The sequence below is a fragment of the Pinus tabuliformis genome, chromosome 2_2 (genome assembly GCF_031772625.1).
Source record: "Pinus tabuliformis cultivar Carrire ecotype Pingquan chromosome 2_2, CPIR1, whole genome shotgun sequence".
NCBI lineage: Eukaryota > Viridiplantae > Streptophyta > Pinopsida > Pinales > Pinaceae > Pinus > Pinus tabuliformis.
Window position 1 is genome coordinate 830,543,163 of NC_142300.1, and position 18,537 is coordinate 830,561,699.

General features: G+C 39.9%; 1 long non-coding RNA gene across 1 annotated transcript; it reads right to left on the bottom strand.

Annotated features, from left to right (window-relative positions):
• Nucleotides 1–16,740: 16,740 nt before the first annotated feature.
• LOC149195546 (uncharacterized) lies at nucleotides 16,741–17,527 on the bottom strand. Its single transcript, XR_016255153.1, has 3 exons — nucleotides 17,251–17,527; nucleotides 17,036–17,089; nucleotides 16,741–16,896 (listed from the first exon to the last, which is right to left on the bottom strand). It is a non-coding gene; the product is annotated as an uncharacterized LOC149195546 (long non-coding RNA).
• Between the last annotated feature and the right edge of the window lie 1,010 nt (nucleotides 17,528–18,537).

An 18,537-nucleotide genomic window follows, 5' to 3' on the forward strand; every position in this document is an offset into this window, starting at 1 on the left:
AAAGCATGGGGGAAGCCAAGGTGAATAAGAAGCATCTTGATGTAGAGCCAACTAACTCGATCAAATGGTTTTTCCAGGTTGATCTTTAGGATGATTCCTTTTAGTTTATTGGTCTGGATCGAATGAATGGCCTCCTGAGCCGTACCAATGGCTTCGTGAATCTGTTGATGCTAAAGGAAAGCAAACTGTTTGGGGGCTATATGGCAAGAGAGGATGGGGTGGATATGGTTAGAAATGATTTTAGCAATGATCTTATACAGGCGATTGCAAAGGGAGATGGGCTTAAAGTCATTGAAAGAGGAGGGGGAATTAGATTTTGGAATAAGGGCAATGAAGGTGGTATTGACAGCATTCACCCGTGTCCAGGTGGACTAGAATGTGAGCTAGGGTTCGATTCTTGGTTTGAACGAAAGTCTTATCATGGTCCAAGTATGTTCCGAGAGAATTTCCAATTCTGACGAAGACCTCCTCACACCAGTACTGCAGAGGGAGTCCGGGCAAGCGAACCCATAGAGGTCCCGCACCAATCTGCGTTTTGGAAAGTGAGGGAATGTACCATAGGTCGCCGGGTGGAAAAACTGAGTAACGGAGATCGTGAGGATTGTGATTTGCCGGAGCAAAGGAACGGGAGCACCACCTCTTCCACAAACACTAGCGTTGGAATCCAGGTAGACCCCCACTTGCCCAGTTTCCGTATATGCACACATCTTCCGTATATTCCCAGTTTTCGTATATGCACACATCTTCCGTATATGCCCAGTTTCCGTATACGCCCAGTTTTCGTATATGCACACATCTTCCGTATATGCCCAGTTTCTGTATATGTGCACATCTTCCGTATATGCCCAGTTTTCGTATATGCGCACATCTTCCGTATATGCCCAGTTTCCGTATATGCGCACATCTTCCGTATATGCCCAGTTTCCGTATATGCGCACATCTTCCGTATATGCCCAGTTTCCGTATACGCCCAGTTTCCGTATATGCCCAGATCTTCCGTATATGCCCAGTTTCTGTATATGCCCAGATCTTCCGTATATGCCCAGTTTCCGTATATGCGCACATCTTCCGTATATGCTCAGTTTCCGTATATGCGCACATCTTCCGTATATGCCCAGTTTCCGTATATGCGCACATCTTCCGTATATGCCCAGTTTCCGTATATGCACACATCTTCCGTATATGCCCAGTTTCCGTATATGCACACATCTTCTGTATATGCCCACATCTTCCGTATATGCTCAGTTTACGTATATGCGCACATCTTCCGTATATGCCCAGTTTCTGTATATGCGCACATCTTCCGTATATGCCCAGTTTCCGTATATGCGCACATCTTCCGTATATGCCCAGTTTCCGTATATGCACACATCTTCCGTATATGCCCAGTTTCCGTATATGCACACATCTTCCGTATATGCCCAGTTTCCATATATGCGCACATCTTCCGTATATGCCCAGTTTCCGTATATGCACACATCTTCCGTATATGCCCAGTTTTCGTATATGCGCACATCTTCCGTATATGCCCACATCTTCCGTATATGCCCAGTTTCCGTATATGCCCAGTTTCCGTATATGCGCACATCTTCCGTATATGCCCAGTTTCCGTATATGCTCACATCTTTCGTATATGCCCGGTTTCCGTATATGCACACATCTTTCGTATATGCCCAGTTTCCGTATATGCACACATCTTCCGTATATGCTCACATCTTTCGTATATGCCCGGTTTCCGTATATGCACACATCTTTCGTATATGCCCAGTTTCCGTATATGCACACATCTTCCGTATATGCCCAGTTTCCGTATACGCCCAGTTTCTGTATATGCACACATCTTCCGTATATGCCCAGTTTCTGTATATGTGCACATCTTCCGTATATGCCCAGTTTCCGTATATGCGCACATCTTCCGTATATGCCCAGTTTCCGTATATGCACACATCTTCCGTATTTGCCCAGTTTCCGTATATGCGCACATCTTCCGTATATGCCCAGTTTCCGTATATGCCCAGTTTCCGTATATGCACACATCTTCCGTATATGCCCAGTATCCATATATGCGCACATCTTCCGTATATGCCCAGTTTCCGTATATGCGCACATCTTCCGTATATGCCTAGTTTCCGTATATGCGCGCATCTTCCGTATATGCCCAGTTTCCGTATATGCACACATCTTCCGTATATGCCCAGTTTCCGTATATGCGCACATCTTCCGTATATACCCACATCTTCCGTATATGCCCAGTTTTCGTATATGCCCAGTTTCCGTATATGCGCACATCTTCCGTATATGCCCAGTTTCCGTATATGCACACATCTTCCGTATATGCCCAGTTTCCGTATATGCGCACATCTTCCGTATATGCCCAGTTTCCGTATATGCTCACATCTTCCGTATATGCCCAGTTTCCGTATATGCGCACATCTTCCGTATATGCCCAGTTTTCGTATATGCGCACATCTTCCGTATATGCACACATCTTTCGTATATGCCCAGGTTCCGTATATGCGCACATCTTCTGTATATGCACCATGTTCCTTTCACCATAAATCCGATGTATGATACTAATTACCAATTAGAATGATATCATAATAGTCAATTGATTCATATGCAACAAACACCATTAGCCTCTATCATGCAAAGCATAACTTATACTAGTTAATGATACCAATTCTCAATGCATAATCTCATACTCAAATATTGACTTGAGTATACTCCCCTTGTGGTCATGCTCCCTCTTTGTGTTAGGAATAAGACCTCTTTGTGTTAGGTCCCTTTTGTTGGCACCTTTCCTGTTATCCACCATAAGACCGAGTCATGGCGACCATTGGCTTAGGCCCTAGGCACTAAGCCCTTTTAAGTCCTATAGGAGGCCTTTTTCCTTTGTTAATGGCTCCACGTCATTGGTCACGTTTTTAGGCAAATGACCACCCATCAACCCAAAGGACGGAGCTCCCTATTTGATAGCCCCTTTGTTTATTATGTGTTTCACTCCTTCCTTTCTACGCGAAACAATCCAAGGAGCTAGTGCTTAGATGCTCCTAGAGCCTCTGCGACTCTTTTCTCTATGCCCAAGATATTATCTATGTGAAACAAGTCGAGGGTAGTGTCCAGGTGCTAAGCTCGAAACTCCCTTATCCACGCACTTCCCTCTTGTGCATGTTAACAAACTCATTGGGGTTTGCCTTCCGAGTTGACATGTCCCATGGGGACCGCCCGAAACGCTCCCCATTGGCCATCATTGTTGCCTGTTGGTGCTGACGTATCCCAATGCCCTTTCTCTTGACACTTTCATTTTCATGACCTCCATACCTCCCTTGGGGTCGATCTGTGGGTCGATGTGTCCAATGGAGACCGCTTGGTGATATGTGATTGGTTGTCTCCCTCCGTATATGTCAATTGTCGTGTTTGGTTATTCTACCAACTTTGGCTATGCGCTAAAGGATCCTCCGTTCACCTTTAACCATGTTATTTTACTTTGGGTTCATATAGCTTTGGCTCGCTCTATCTTTCAATCCAAGAGGCCATTTTAGGGCTTCCAAACCACTGGAAAGCTCCTTAGAGATCTATCCAACTTGCTAGGTTACACCTGCATTTGAGATGATATGGTGCTAAAAAACTGGCTCTGAAGTATATGTACTATTTCTTTGCCAGCAATGATTACCATGCTTTCCTCTGCCTTTGCTTTGCCTATGCCACCTCTACTATTGCTTTTTCCATAAATCTTTACCTTGATCACTAATGAAAAAATATTTACCAATGCAATTTTCTTTACCAATCTTTGCCATTTCCTTTGCCTTTGCCTTTTCCATCAATGACAACATATGTCCAACAAAGGGAGGACCTGGTTAGAAGGGTAAGGAAAGGACCTGTTGAGACCACCCAAAGTTAAGGAGTTTTGTCTCCAAATTTATTGAATAAAGCCTCAAGCAACGTGTAGAATCTTAATGAGGCATCCATCGATGACTCACCATTGAATGTGATGGAATGGAATGAACCATGACACTACTGTTGAACCCAACCCAAAACAGCACCCTAAAGTGCTCTTCTTATCAGAAGCACAACCTGCCCAATCAGAATCAGTGTATCCTTCCAATCTCACTCCATCTCCCTGCCTATAGTCCAGACCATAATCCATTGTCCCCTGCAAGTATCGCAAAATGCGTTTTGCAGCCACCCAGTGAACCTTCCTAGGCTCACACATAAACTGACTCATCGTGTTGACTGCAAAACAGATATCTGGTCTAGTGTTGACCAAATACATCAAGGAACCAATCAGCTGTCTGTACAATCTGGGATCCACCAACTCGGAATCCGAAGCATGAAGATTCTTCCAGTTGGTGATCATTGGTGTCGACATGGGTCTACAATCCTCCATGTGGAATCTGCTAAGGATGTCTGTTATCACAAAATCAGTACTAAGGGCTGCTACCTAGCAAGATCTCATGTAACTATTTCAACCAGACTTCAGACCAAGGATTAGCCTCCTTAGTCAGAGAGGGCTCTCTCACAGATCATGAATATGGATTTAGGACAAGGAAAGATGGCTAACTCTTTAAACAACACATGAAAATAAGCTGGTTGGACAAATATCAAATTAGTCTTCATTGGGCTTATGGAGTCTCACACATTCAGTAAACAAAAGCACAGTTATTTCATGGAAGTCAAGGCTCTTTACATCAGATGTTCAAACATACTTTACATAAACCACAGCTTGCCAAGCATACAGGAAGTCAGAGCATTTAAACATGAATTCTGAGTGATTATGCTGTAACAAGGCTGTAAAAGAACATTAAGAGAATAAACCACCATTACATTTGAACAATATAATCTATTGAGAATCTTGAGAAGAAACAACAGCTGTTTTTCTATTACTGTAATAAGTCTTTTACATCAGCCAAAATAAAACTCTGTTTTTCATAAATATCCAACCCTCTGTTTATTTCTCTTTCAGCTATTTATAAAGTTCTCTTACTTGACTCCGATTCCTCTGAGGGGAATTCGAAGTGCTTTCCTAATGACACCTATACACCTTTTAAACTAACTAATAAAGTCACTTACTACTAACTGACAACACTACAATCCTAAACAATTAACGCTGGAATCCTAAGACAATTAAAACTCTAATTCTACATCATGCTGGAAATAGCATTTATTACAACCAAGATGGCGCTCCTACTAGAAAAAGGAGAGAACAGGCTCATTCTCTGACAAGTGGCTTCTTTTAATTTGGCTGTGATAGGTGTCCGTAGCTACTTGCTGGCCTTAAATGCAACATGTTTTCCAACACCCTGAAATATAGGAAACTGTTCCTGTTTGTCGGTCCTTAGTTTGCCTCAACATATTCGAATCCAAGGAAGCATGCCTTTTATCTTTAATTACTCAAAATAGCATAGGCTGCCACGTCTTCAATGTGCTGTAGGCTATACTGATAGACAGGTGTCTCTCTTTCAAGTTTCTCGATCATCTCACCAACATAGCTGCTCTGCGTTTAAAATCACCACCTACAGCAGTTTCGTAGCGCACTACGAAACTGCTGTGTGATTTAAAAAAACACAGTCTTCCTTTCATTCAAACTGAACTCCTAATTGTTTGCATTGAAGCAGATATGTTTTCAATGTGAATCTCACTAATGCAAGTAACAGCAATGAACCTGACATCTTTGTCTTTGTACCTTAGAAAACAAGCGATCATCATGCAAAAAATCGTATGTTCTGGGGTAAATACTGAATGACTTACACCAGTCCTGATATATACCAAACAAACCACGCTCATAGGTGACTGTAAATGTGTTTGAAATATCGATTGGCGCAACATACATAACCCAAACCGGCTGTGATACTAGAACCGCTGCAAATCCTCCATAAACTGCTTTCATGTCTATAACATTCCGAACAACAGATCAATCAACTCCCATTCCCACACGGTATGACTTGCTTACAACTCCTTTCCAATGCTCTGTAATCTGAGATGAAAGAATCACGCACCACCTCGAAATATATTTATCTGATCCAGTTTCCTTGAATCGAATTCATTTAATATTTTGGCAAAAGATAAAGGCATTTAAAAATTACAGTGTTTCTCACTAAAGAGCCTGATACAATCATCGGATGCTCCACTAGCAATAAGACCGCTCTTTGACCAGTGAACTGAGAATATTGTTCGATCATGATATCCAGAAATGGTGCAAAGATGTTTCCAGGGCCCATTATTTCCACTTCTCTCCGCTGGGTTTATGCTTGTATCCCAAACCATCAACGTTAAGTCATCGCTGCAGGAGACCATTCTGTCTCCGGAAGAATTAAAAGATACCGCCCACAGTGTTGATGTATGGCCACTGACAGAATTGCCCAATGTTTGCATGCATGCCCAGTCATCACCGTCTCCATCCTTTGCCCAAAACTTAATACATCTCAGGGTGGAACGGAAGTTCTCAATCTTGGGTACTAGCTGAAAGATCCGTGCGGTAACTCTGCATCAACTGAACATATTGACTGTAACAAATACCCATTATTATTGTACACCATTTTGAGATGACAAATACGGTTCTGCTGGTTCCGAAGACTAAAGTTGCAGACTCCCCTCTTCAACTCATATACTTTCAACACTGGTATAACTCCCAAATGCGCATAACAGGTCCCAATTTACCTAGGCTCCCAAAAACAAAATGCGCTCAAGAATGACAAATGCGCAAAGAACAACAGAATACCAATGCTATTTTAATTAACCATGAGATGTGTGAGGTAGCATTTGTTCTGAGCGTGACAAATGCGCTCCCAAATGCAAAATGTAAATTGTAAGCAAGATCGCCAATCCATGACCACCTTCTTTGCGCTTTTCCTCATCTCCCAATGCACTTATGACATTTCCAAGTGCCAATAAACCCTTGTTAATGTGAACACCTTCTTTGAAATGGAGACCATCCGCACCTGTCCTCTTGGCTCGTTCAGAACCTGCAAGATCCACTAAGTGAAGCTTTGCATATAGAAAATCTTCACACCGATCTTCTGCAGTACCTGGATCACTACTTAATGCCGCATCCCATTTCCTCTTATTCACCATGTTGATTGTAAAGATAGCATGAGAACGTCTGGATTGATTATTCATGTTAGTGCTTCCAGTAGCTCGACACAACGACCCTTGAGCTAAAACAGAAGCCATTTCTTCTTAAGCGGTGACATCTATCTCTGTTACACCTGTAAGATTTATTCCACCATTAGCTGTTTCCCGAATTTGTATGGGTGACTTTACATAGAGTGTTGGCTTTCCACTACCCGGACCATCCTTAGTATGTAGCTTCTTTTGGTCCAGAAATTTTCTTGTGCACTAACCCAAAGATCATCTTCATAATGACGGCCATCCTCTAATGTTACCTTTAGATATTGCATTGGCATATCAAACTAACAGCTGTTTTTAGAAAAGCTCCCATATCTGACACGCTTCTGCATTGGTGTAACGTCAGCATCGCCCTAATGATAGAATTAAAGGTGCTATCACAGAGGTGTTTAATAGAGATGATTATGTTTCAAGTGCACAATCTTTTTATACAACTTTTCCGCATATTGCATAAGTGCCTGCACTCTGTCTCTCCATTCTTTGATTGTGCATAAACCTGACAAATCTACTGCTAAAGAGGCAACGGGATATTCACCAAGTGGCTGGAAAATAGCAGGTATGTACATTCAACCGGAGCTACACATTTAGCTCTAAAACCAATCAATCACAATGAAATATTCTGTCAACCACTGCAAATTCTTTACTGCCTTATTAGACATCAACAGAATTTCTTAGGTCTTTGCACTAGCCTAAGATACAAAGCACATCAGGTTGTTTTTTGAAAAATGCTTTCACAGCCATCAGACCACCTTAAATATGTGTCGTTTCCCAATTTCGTAGCGCAACCAGTGTAAGGTCATTGTTTTCGCTACGAAATCACTAAAACAGATGGCGCTGCAAAACTGCTAACGTATTTATGCGCTGCGAAAACACCCTGTCTTTAAGCTAGGCTAAGAATTTTTGGCAACAGCATTTTCAGTGATAACAGTGGCTCCACTTGGGATAGTGTGCCCCTGTGGTACACTAAGAACTCGCAGGTCCAGTGCCTTATCCATTTATGACAAACAGAAATTTGCTTAACAAGCATGACTGTAGGAGAAAGAAAGCTACATCTACTGAAAAAAGAAATGCTCAGTTAACCTTGAGCTTATTTGCATTTACCTCTACCTACCTACCCTAACCATTTCAACTTCTTTCTGTTCAATCAATATGAAATTTCCAATGTAACCAATCCTCTGTTTTATCTGACATTTGACTTCTTTGACTGCATCGGAGTTCAGAGTCAATATGATAGTGTGATGACCGCTGCCACTGAAATTGTCTCTGATCTTCTTTGAAAAACTGAAATACTGGAGAGTAAAACTCTTCCATGTAATCAGCTACAGGATCCCAGAATACATGATCAGCTTGGTTTTCCTTGTAACTTTCCAGCTGTGCAAACTGATCTTCAACCACAGTGTTTAGTTCCTCAATCGTGAAAGAGAAAGGAACCAGCATTGTCTCCTTGCGTTCTGCCATAGAAAATTTCTGAGAATAATGATCATGATCATGAAAACTGTATGCCTGAATTTGTCCTTCTAAACCTTCAATTTCTTTCTCAATGTCTTTGGCAAATTCATCAAAAAATTTCATCTTATCCTCTGACTTGCAGTCAAAGGATTTTAGATATGAGGATAATGACAAAGAAAAAGATTCATTTGTTTCTTCTTTACTATGATCATCATTCCATTGTTTGAAACCTTCAACTGAGGGAGAGTCTGCCACCAACTCTGACCTATCTATCCATTCCTCCAAAAACATGAACCAAAGGTCTTGAAATGACTTAATGGATTTGGCAGGAAAGCATTCAACCCACTGTTTGCACTTCCCTTGAAGTGAATCATAGAATAACCTTATACAAACATCCTCATGTTTAACTCTAAGAAGCTCTAAAAATTCACAAAAATCTTATATATGCTTCAAGGTTAAACACAAATCTTCTCCGTTGAATTTTGGACCATTCCTTAGAAAATATGCATCCTTGGGAAAATGATTTGGGAAACCATGAATTCCTTAGAAATCTATACATGCATACCTTGAACTAAGAATGGCAGCTTCTGGGTCTTTCATAACTCCAGTGGAATCACCATGAATGTATGAACTTTGAATTCTTCAACAATGGAGTCGCCAAGGTAGGTTTGCAGCCTCGAAAACCACTTTGAACTCCTGCTACCTTCAGAAATTCAATCTTAAAATTACGGGAGAGAGTAAGCTTCAGGCTCCCGGCAGATGCACCAAAATGTTATCACAAAATCAGTACTAAGGGCTGCTACCTAGCAAGATCTCATGTAACTATTTCAACCAGACTTCAGACCAAGGATTAGCCTCCTTAGTCAGAGAGGGCTCTCTCACAGATCATGAATATGGATTTAGGACAAGGAAAGATGGCTAACTCTTTAAACAACACATGAAAATAAGCTGGTTGGACAAATATCAAATTAGTCTTCATTGGGCTTATGGAGTCTCACACATTCAATAAACAAAAGCACAGTTATTTCATGGAAGTCAAGGCTCTTTACATCAGATGTTCAAACATACTTTACATAAACCACAGCTTGCCAAGCATACAGGAAGTCAGAGCATTTAAACATGAATTCTGAGTGATTATGCTGTAACAAGGCTGTAAAAGAACATTAAGAGAATAAACCACCATTACATTTGAACAATATAATCTATTGAGAATCTTGAGAAGAAACAACAGCTATTTTTCTATTACTGTAATAAGTCTTTTACATCAGCCAAAATAAAACTCTGTTTTTCATAAATATCCAACCCTCTGTTTATTTCTCTTTCAGCTATTTATAAAGTTCTCTTACTTGACTCTGATTCCTCTGAGGGGAATTCGAAGTCCTTTCCTAATGACACCTATACACCTTTTAAACTAACTAATAAAGTCACTTACTACTAACTGACAGCACTACAATCCTAAACAATTAACGCTGGAATCCTAAGACAATTAAAACTCTAATTCTACATCATGCTGGAAATAGCATTTATTACAACCAAAATGGCGCTCCTACCTGGATTCCAACGCTAGTGTTTGTGGAAGAGGTGGTGCTCCCGTTCCTTTGCTCCGGCAAATCACAATCCTCACGATCTCCGTTACTCAGTTTTTCCACCCGGCGACCTATGGTACATTCCCTCACTTTCCAAAATGCAGATTGGTGCGGGACCTCTATGGGTTCGCTTGCCCGGACTCCCTCTGCAGTACTGGTGTGAGGAGGTCTTCGTCAGAATTGGAAATTCTCTCGGAACATACTTGGACCATGATAAGACTTTCGTTCAAACCAAGAATCGAACCCTAGCTCACATTCTAGTCCACCTGGACACGCGTGAATGCTGTCAATACCACCTTCATTGCCCTTATTCCAAAATCTAATTCCCCCTCCTCTTTCAATGACTTTAAGCCCATCTCCCTTTGCAATCGCCTGTATAAGATCATTGCTAAAATCATTTCTAACCATATCCACCCCATCCTCTCTTGCCATATAGCCCCCAAACAATTTTCTTTCCTTTAGCATCAACAGATTCACGAAGCCATTGGTACGACTCAGGAGGCCATTCATTCGATCCAGACCAATAAACTAAAAGGAATCATCCTAAAGATCGACCTGGAAAAACCATTTGATCGAGTTAGTTGGCTCTACATCAAGATGCTTCTTATTCACCTTGGCTTCCCCCATGCTTTCATCACTTGGATCATGGCTTGCGTCTCCACCCCAACTTTCAGTGTCCTCATCAATGGATCTGCCTCCCATTTTTTTCAAGTTGAGCGAGGCCTCAGACAGGGCTGCCCCCTCTCCCCCTTACTCTTTCTGATAGTAATGGATGGTCTCAGTAGATTACTTGCACAAGCGAAAAGAGATGGCAGACACAGTGTCCTCAAAATAAATGATTTCTGCTATCTTACACATCTCCTTTTTGTGGACGATGTTCTCATTTTCCTTGATGGAAGCATTAGAGACTTTATCACCTTCTCAAATGTTCTTTCCCTCTTCTCGAAGGCTATTGGCATGCAGGCTAATCAAGGGAAATCCACCATTACATTAGCACTTATTTCCATCCATGAGTCACGATTTGCTCAGCACCACTTTCCTTATTGTATCCTCCCCCTTGATCGTGGCTTCAAATACCTGGGATTTTGGATCAAACCCCTCAGTCAAAAGATAGCAGACTAGGTTTGGCTGGTTACCAAGTTGGAAAAAAAGCTCTCAAATTGGTGTCATAGATACTTATCCAGAGCAGGCAGACTAGTGCTCATTAAATTTGTTCTCGAAGCCAGTCTTGTTTTTTGGATGTCTTTGGCATGGATTCCTAGGAATATCCTTGCCCGTCTACAATGGATTTGTAGCAGATACCTTTGGAATGGTCAACAAGATAAGAAGATTTTTGCTTGGTTCAGTTGGCCCAAGATTTCTCTACCCAAAAAATGGGGAGGTTGGGGCCTAAAAGACCCAGCTCTATTTGCACAAGCCTTGGCTGCAAAAATGGGCTGGATATTATTGACTGGGAAGAATCTTTCGACCTCTGTCTCCTATTACAAGTACATTTGGCCTCTCCCAATCATGGATTGGGTCCGCATGCCTAGCTGGCCAAGAATAGGTATATCATTAGTTTGGAAGGCTCTTTTGCACTCCCTGCCTACAATCAGAAACAATTTGGTCTGGAGAATAAATGATGGATCAAAAGCTCGCATAGGACTGGATTCCTGGATTGGGGGGGGAGGAAGATTCCATCAAGCACCTCAATTTACAAGATATAAAGGTCTTTGCACACATAGCTGATCAGACGAACACCACCATTTTCTCACAAGGATGGAAATCTGCCCAACAGCTTGATATTCCTCCTCAATGGCACCAAGAGTGGCAAGATTATATAAATGCTATGAGTGAATCTCACATCAGGATTAAGGGGGGACCTAATGAACTTGTTTGGTGCCTAGCAGAGAATGGAATTTATACCCGAAAGGCTGGCTATCTCAGTCTCATATCGCACAAACAACCTAAGCAGACACTTGAACGGTGGAAGAGCATCTCGAAGCTTGGTTCTCCCCCGTGAACAAGACTTTTCTCTTGGTGTGTTCTCAGAAACAAGGTCCCCACGGGGAATCACTATCACATCGTTCATTCCAAGGCCCTCACTGGTGTGTCTTATGCAAACAATGTTCTGAATCGACTCAACACTTATTTCTTCAATGTGAATCTCAGAGCAATCTCTGGTAGATTGTCACCTCCTGGATTCAACTATCTAGTAAATGGGAGGGTGAAAATATTTGCCGAGCCTAGGAAAATTGGTGTAGTTTGCATCGAGGTACAAAATAGTTATGCCTTCCCCTTCTTATATGCTAGCATATCTCGCTGGCTCAAAGCCAGATTATTTTTAATGACAGAGCAACTAGATGGATGCATATCTCGGCCCAGATTATATCTGCCTTCCACGATATGCCCGAGCCCACCAGACCTCGGCCTAGGAGACCGCTAGCCCCTGCTCCCATAGATAAAAATACTCCCTGGGAATTCTTTGATGGTGCTGCACAAAACCAAGGATGTTAATATTTCATGATGGGTGCGAATAGAGAGTGACATAGGGGCTTGGTAGGTGAGCTTGTTAACCTCTTAAAAAGATAGAAATTTATGATGGGCAGGGAGTGGACGAGGGGAGTGGGGCATCCTTAAGTCAATTGCAGATTCCCCGAATATTCGGGAATCCAACGGACCTGGGCACGGTCAATTTTTTGACCGCGCCCATGTCCGTCGGATTCCCGTATATTCGGGGAATTTACAATCGACTTAAGCTCACTGAGGAGTGGGTAGGGGGTAGTGACTTACTATATGCATGCACAAGTGTGTGAGGAACACAAATAACTTTAAATATGTGAAACAGGGAAGAGATGGTTAGTATGAGAAACTATAGGGGAGGAGTGGGTAGGGGGGAGTGACTTGGTCTATGCATGCACAAGTGTGAGTAACACAAGTAACTTTAAATATGTGAAACAGGGAAGAGATGGTTAGTATGAGAACCTACACGGGAGGAGAGCAATTGAGGTTGGGTGACGGGGAGGAGTGGAAGCCCCACCTACATGAGGGAAAATCTGAAGTTTTTTCTAATTGTGGAGAGCTTGGTTCAGGTGTAGATCAAATAACATTAGTATTTTGTAGAAATCCGAACAAGCCATGTTGTGGCTGCAAGACTTTACCTAGTTGCATGGGATTAAGGTAGGTGGGGAAGCAATGAATCTCATTGGAGTTGTAGAGGTGATGAACCATTGGAAGCTGACGATGGGCGCAGTTTTTGTATGTCCTCTTTCTCTCACCTGTCTTACTCACAGTATCTTTGCTACCCTTCCTTTTGTGTATCAATTGGTATCGAATTGTGTGGTTTTTCTCTAAAGGTTTGATTTTCACTGTGTCAATATCTCTCTTTGACGAGGGGTTGGAGGACCTACTTATTAGTGAGTTTGATAGTGTTGTGTTTGCTACTATGTGGTGTGTTCCTATTGGCTTGGGTAATTTTTATAGCAAAGGTGGTTCAAGCATTGGCGGGGTAATTTCTTGGGTTGGGTGTGATTTTGGCTCCATGTTCGTGGAGGTACATGTTGTAATTCAAATTTGTATGAGTTTTGCTTTGTGTCTTATTGTTTGTGTTTCATTCCTCCCTCACGTTTGTTTCTGAATTCCAAAGACAGTGGGTTGGGGTTTGGTAGAGGGTATGGTATACCTTTGTATAATTTTCCTTCCTTTATCTGTTTGATCTTTTCTGAGAATTTCGACAGATCGTCACTCCTACACGATATGCCGCCTATACAACATATGCAGAGTAGGAGGGGAGTTTACTGGTAGGGGCCTCAAAACTGAAACTAGGAACAATTACATGTACAAGAAACTTTTAGGGCTCCTTATGCATGATCTTTCCCTGAGACCGGTTAAAAAATCAAGAAACTAGAATCCATGGTTGATGTAGAGCAACAAGCCTTCCTTTTCTAATTTTGAGTTTTTGGAAAAGGTCTCTGGTTATTTTCCTTATATTAGTCATAGGAGGGGATGAAGGAAACAATATCTTAATTCTATAGTATTACACTTACATATCAAGACATTGCTCGACATTGTACTAAAAAATAAATAGATGGAAAGATGCAATGTATTTCTCTCTTTGGAAGACACTGAGAGAGCTCTGAGAAATCAAAGTTTCTTCTTTGGATAAACTCGATGTAAAGCTGACACATCTCGAAGGCTAATTTCATTGTTAATCTGATCCTGCTACTCCCCCAAGTTCTACAACAAAGGACCCAACAAGTTTGTCTTCCTCGAATGTTTGGTGGTTGTTTTGTATTAATGTTATGTTTTGGAATGTCAAGGTATATTAAGAATGTTTGTTAATTGAGATTAAGTGTAATGAATAAGGGGTTAAAATTTTTCGTCTCTATTGAAACAAGTGAAACGACCTATAAAGTACTATGAATAAGCACTCCATGGCTTTATATTGTAATTTATTTTTGAATTCATTAGGAGACAATAAAAATATTAATTTACAAAAAAATATCAATTATTTAATATTGACACATGATGTGTTTAATCATAATCCTAATCAAAATAAATAAGAGATTACCTCTTAAAAAAACAATAGTATTTATTACTCTTTTTTTTTTTTTTTTCTCTTCCAGTAAGAGTATTTATTACTCTTTTTTTTTTTTTTTTTCTTCCAGTAAGAGTATTTATTACTTATATAAATAAAAAAATTCACACATATGTATATAATGTATTAGAAGAACTGGTAAATAGGTAGCCTTAGTCTCATAGTGGGTGGGTTGATTCCTACAGCTTTTATATTTATATTTTCGGGCATATTGTAATTATCTTCCTCTTCTATATGGATTGCATTACTCAAGGAAATTTAAATCTTAGATCTTTTAATTTGCAAAATACTTCATATCATCACAATTGCCAATTAAAATATCCTCTATAATACACATATATATTATTTAACAAAACAAATATTTATAATTACAATTGGTTAATGATGTTTTAATAGATTTACTCTAAAAACTAATTTCCTTCGTCTTAAGTTTCTTTTTCATAAAAATTATATTTTATTAATAAAATGCTCTCATGAAATCAAAACAGTTTCCCTTAATTTTAGATTTCTTAATTTTAAAAATAGATTTTATTAAAAATGATCTTTTTAAGGATATACGTAATGCTGACAGAGGGAAAATTAACTGTGGCAGGTACTTGGTCCAGATTCCCAAACTCTATTAGACGGAAGTGAATATCTGATTCTGTGGTTGTCATCCTTTCTGATTATTTAATTGTTATTTTTTAATATTTTATTTTTATTTTGAAAATAATAATGTGACTAGATTGAGTATTAAAAGAATTATATATATTTTTTATATGCATATATAAATGGCTGAGGAATTAGGGGATGATCAAAATGGTAGAAATGGGATAAACAAAATTCAAGAAACCTTGGAGTAGTATTGTTCTAATCATGTTTTTGATGGTGGAAATGGATTTAGCGTCATCAAAAAACTTCTAGACACCTAAAATCTTAAAGTTTGATAATTGCTTTACAAAATTGGCTGCAAAATTTTATACTTCTAGACACCTAAAATCTTAAAGTTTGATAATTGCTTTACAAAATTGGCTGCAAAATTTTATCAAAATATTACCAAAATTTTCATGATTTTCAAGGCAAAAAACAATCTAATTAGACTAGGCTATATAAACTACTTCTCTCAATATAATAATAGAGTATAGATAAACTACCTCTCTCAATATAATAAAATAGTAGAGTAATAAAATAATTTTAGAATATCAATATTGTATAATTTCAACCAGTCAATTATAACTTTTATAATTCTTTTTATGGAATTTCAAATAAAATTTACCTCAAATCCAGAATCTAGTTAATGGAAAAAAAAGTTCTGCCGTACTGCCTCTTATCCATGATTGTTTTTAGTGTTCAATGAGGTTTTGTCCACGCAGGTTCTTTCCAATTGTCATATTATTATAGTTCATGATTGTTCAATGTTCAATGAGGGATTTGATCTCCTTCCGATGCCCATATTCCTTTCTTATATATTTGAAATGTCTGCATTTGCTTTACATAAAGAGGATCTTGTCCTTTAAAAATTAGTTCTACAAGCATGCGCATGCTCTATATAATGTTGTTTAGGCATCAAAGCGATCAATTCCGTATGATTGCATATAGTATATGGGATTTAGGTTCAACTTATCTTATCAGAATCTAGATTTTATAATTACTCTTCGGAACTTCAACGAGCTTTACCATTAAAGGGGAATATTTATATTATTTTTTATAATAGATAAAATTGAAGAAACTGGAATTTATAACGCAGGTTTATTCCTAGGATATCTTGAACTGGCAAAATATTTTATTTTACTTTACGAGGCCGTTAAAGATGGGAGTGCAGGAATATGTGATATGAAGTCAAACTCATAACGGAATCTGCAGAAATATAAATTAATTGAAATTAACAGGTTGATGTGGTAGTTATCAGGGACATCTAAATCATAATAATAAACAAGGGAGCATAAACCAACCTTGCAAATTGCAGGAAAGAAGCGTTCTGTGCCTCTCGTTTAGTCAACATTAACGAAATGCTGACAATGCGATCAGAGTCTTATACATTAAAATGCGTATTGTCAGATGGCAGTGTTCCCTGAAAAACTACCCCACATAGGATGTATTCAAGAAATTCAGACTGAGAAAGCCAAGGGCTTCACCCTCACCAATGTTGCGTTTTCACAGACGGCGTTATCAATCACAACCCTGAAATCAAATCAAAACAGAAAGATTGCTCAATAGTGACCTAACGAAAATTCCCTAAAAAACCGAAAGTCCCCGCAGCAACTTATTAGAAAACCATTTTCTGTAAGGAAGAAGGAAGGTCACAGAAGAAACTACTAACTGCAAAGTCTTCTATGTCCCTGAAGATTTCTCTCCGCTGTGCTATTATTTTCCTCTGTAGATACACCAAAGACAATATAAGCAAGCTCCTCAGATGTTGTGAATCGGCGAGATCATTCTGTATTCAGAAGATGCATTTATATAAGAGCGCACAAATAATCCCTGCTTTATGTGGTAAATGGATGATCCAATCTGGGAAACCAGAGAGAGTGGCACCTCCAACTCTCGGCCTCTCGTATGGCGGAACCAGTACCGGAAGAGCGTTGGAAGACCATGATGCGAGGAGAGACCCCTGTAGATATTCGAAATCTCTGTGGTGTGTTCGTTTCACTTCGTTTCAGAAATTTCATGGGCAGTTTGGGCGCGGAAATAACATTTGAATTTTGAAATTTTGGGCACCAAGATTGGGCGATTGCATTGAATGACTATAGAGGTTGCATTGAATGAGTATGGTGTACTATCATATCCACCGTGTGACAGGTTGGAAGGGAGCGGCCGGGAAAGGCATGGAGCATAGTTGCCGGAAAATCATGGGATTGCATGTAGCTGTCGCGTCAGTATCCCATACATACATGGATTTGGTTGTAAGGACGGTGCATCCATGCATCCATGGGCTCTTCGGGTTACGTGGACTATAGCATTAATGATGCTATAGTCCATGAAATAGCACTTGCCTGAAAGTTTCTCCCTATTGATACGACAGATTCTGATATATAGTGGGCACCATGTTCAGCAGCCCAAGGCCATTCAGTCAGTTTTTCGATGGTGATGTGTAAGAATTAGGGTTGCTTGAAAAGGGCAAAAGTTGGGGTGGAAATAAGAAGAGGGTGGTCAAACGTTATCTTCAAAGGCCTTATTAATAACGATTTAAGAAAAAGGTGGTCAAACGTCATCTTCAACAGCGTTATTGAATGCGTTTGACTAATGTTTTTTTATGTTTTTTTAATTGGTTTAGTACAGCCGTGACCACCTTCACGTCTTTATCTTCGCGGTAGTTTTTCAACGGCACCAAAGGAGGTGAAAGTTCTCGGCAATGCCTATTTCCACACTTATAGATCCATTTAATACACTCTTTAAGGACATCGGTACATGAGATCTATTTACTAGTCAATCCATATACGTAATTTTTAAACAAACACTTTCTGGTTAATAGTTATGGAGCCCATATATGACATGCCCATCATACCATGGCATCATGCCTTTTGGCGATCATGGAAGTCAATCAGATATAACTATTGAGGTACATTAAATATCATATAATATAGGAAATATTGGTCACCATTTACCTGCATCTTCTCATCCATGACCATTCGTTTTCATTTTCTGAACAGCTCCACCATTCCGGCTGGTGCAACCTCCGGTGACTCAAAGACATCTTTTCAACAGCTCCTTCAAACAAACACCACGGTGTTAACCCAAGGCTCCGTTATCGTTTCCCACTTCCCTCTCATTTTAATTTCAAAATTTGAAAACCCCAAGTGGCGTAGGGGAGAGATTCCTAAT